The sequence below is a fragment of the Apium graveolens genome, chromosome 2 (genome assembly GCF_009905375.1).
Source record: "Apium graveolens cultivar Ventura chromosome 2, ASM990537v1, whole genome shotgun sequence".
Classification (NCBI taxonomy): Eukaryota; Viridiplantae; Streptophyta; class Magnoliopsida; order Apiales; family Apiaceae; genus Apium; species Apium graveolens.
The window spans coordinates 320,758,701-320,761,761 of record NC_133648.1 but is presented as its reverse complement, the minus strand read 5'-3'; positions in this window follow the sequence as shown (position 1 = coordinate 320,761,761).

Here is a 3,061-nt window from a genome sequence, read left to right as displayed (position 1 = left end):
TGCTTTTTTTAGTAAAAAAAAGGTTCGCCACACGGTTCTAATGCCGCTGTCTCTGAGGGGAAATATAATCCAGTTGGTGATGTTGTAGGTGCAAGTGCAAGAGACGGAGCACAAGATAATTTCTGCCAGGCACACCTTTCTTTAGGGGAAGGATTAAGCAAACAATAAACAATGGAGTTTTCATGCACTAATATTGTTCTCCTCAAGCAAAAGGTTTCCTTTCACAAAACTGTTTGCAAGTAGAAATTGTTGTAGCTCAAATGACTTTTTTATCTTCGAATTTGTTGTGGTAACAATTTAAAGATTTTATTATTTACTATAAGGTATTTCATTTTGTAGCACACTTTTTCAAGACGGCCACATGTGGCAACTATTTGAATAACCAAAAAGACTATTTTTTGCCAATGATCAAGGTTGTCTCCAATCTGAAGCTATACCAAACTACTGAAACGGAGCGATCAATCAACTTCTTTTATGGAATTAACATACAAAAATAGGCGGGAACTGGTAAAATTTTCTTATGCTGGTTTGAATTGAGAGATTTTGAGGATGGAAAAAGCTTAATTGGGAATATTAAGTTGTTCATATGTGGGATTTGAAATAATGATTTCTTATTGATTCAATTTCTTATGACAATTTTTATGTTTATGGTCAGATGTGATATTTTGCCAAAAAGCTATGGGCAGCTGGGAAAAAGGTCCAAAGGGAAACAAAAAATGGACATCATGTTAAATAAGGTCAGAATCTTGAAAAAAAAGTCGGGATCTTCACAAAAAATGCATCATTTTTTATATACTTTAATTTTCCAACAGAGCAATATCATAATGTCGCAGGCATATGATTAGAATATTTGGATATCCAGGAATGACACATTGGAATGGTCTACCTAATGCGGATGAGATTTTATCCCATGTAGAAAGTATTTAGTAATCATTTTTATGCGCAAAGATAATAATAACATAATATTATACCCACTACTGTACTATGTACTGGTTAAAAAGCATTTTAGACGGTGTTAGTATAATCCTATTGCTACATAACATATTCAAACATATAATACGCAAAGTCAGGTTTGGGGTCCCCGTTAACTCTGCGAGAAAAATATATTCAAACATATAATACGCAAATTCAAGTATACTCCATCCAACAAATGAAAACTTCAATAAGAAAAGATGCAAGCACACTCTTATAATCATGTTAGGTTTAATAATGTTATGTTTTTCCTAAAAGTCGCTCAATCTGTGACATTTTTGTCATGGTATCTTTCAATAATCGAGTCAATGTATTATCATTTTAACATATATCTTTTATGCATCGTCTTTAGATTTACTTGGCTTATTTACACGGTGTCAATTTAATGCTCCCGTTGATTACAATTTCGTTGTAATCTGTGTTACACTGTGGGTGGATTATTAAAAATTTCTTTGAATTTGGAATGTCTCGGTCTGATAAAATTTCTAATTTAGTATTGTTGCATGCTATTAACTGCTTAAGGTGATCTTAGGCATATTAATGATAATTCTTCAAGCTTGAAGCTGTTAGGTCACTGTTGGACACTTGTATATATATTATATATGAGCTATTACTGATATATACTCTGGGTTTTCCGGTTATTTAGAATATATATACATATCTATTTTGAAAGGCTGTCTTTATTATCAACTATCCATATAAGTCCCTCTTCATTAAATAATGCTTTTAGATTGGATATTCCTTATAAGTTTTACGTCGCCATTTTATTGTCGTGTCAATACTATTATAACGGTATGTACCTTTCAAAGAACCTTATTAACATGTATAGACTTGTGGTATAAATTGGGGATGTATATGGATCTGCAATCATAAAACTTTTCAACAATCGACAGCTTGAAAGTGTTCCTTTATAGAAATTAATAGCAGAGCAACGACAGGTAAAAACCCTGACATTAGACAACACTATGCACTCACTAACATGGTATTACTCGAATCATAAATGATTAAATATATTGCATCTCCAAAATGAAACAATAGCAGTTATAATCATAAAAAAAATGCTCGGCTTCCAGATGAAGATCACCCCATGCAATATTATGTATGAATTAGAGGAACAGTGTCACCAGAGTCAGAGTGTCAGAGGTTACTACCATTAGTTCTTTTTCCAATAAACCATCTACCATAGCAAACATCAATCCTATTTTAAGCAAAAATCTTACCAGAAACAAAAGGTTGCATGTATCCTTCTACCAAGCAAAGCAAATATAGACCTTATTTTAAATAATTTCTACTTAGCTTTACGATTGCCATAGTTTTGACGGGGTTAATTTACTTAAATATTTTCACATTTCTAAGTTCCAACTGTCTACTGTCTGAGTGTCCAGATGACTCTTGTGATATCTCAGCACCATGAAAAATATAAGTTCTACAGTTTAGAGCTTTTACACATAGTATTATGTGTTACATATGACAATATCATAAAGAAAAATACTAACTAATAACTATGCGCCGGAATCCAAAAGCACAACTGAGGCGCCTAGCCTTCGAGAAGTCTAGACTGTTCTTGAAGAGATTATTACCCCACTTACGCTGTATTGGGTTGCAGCGATATCACTTCCAGAATACAACAATACAGAGCAATTCATCCACAGTTACGTAAAGCTCAACAACAACCTGACTTCAGTTCGCCCAGAAAACCTATGTTAATCTGTATGTAGTGGAGGAGAGAAAGGGAGAGAGATAACAGTTAGGGTTTCACAATTATGCGATTGCAGTATATGTCTTCAAACGTTTTACTCTGTATGTAATACAAAATAAAATCGTAACTGAAGATATTCATTAATTAAAATAAATATTCTGACTTAATATGCATTTAAATATCTCAGAATCAGAAACGTAACAGCCCATAGTATTTGTCAACTCAGCAAAATCCTGATCAGTATCAACATTCATATTAAAACAATATAACAAGTCAGTAAATATTCTGAGACATTCACCCTGTATGTCTGTGGCTAGCGCACGAGGCACACAATAACCTCATGCACACCTACATGCCTTAATAGTTGGTATACTACTTGTTAGGAATATA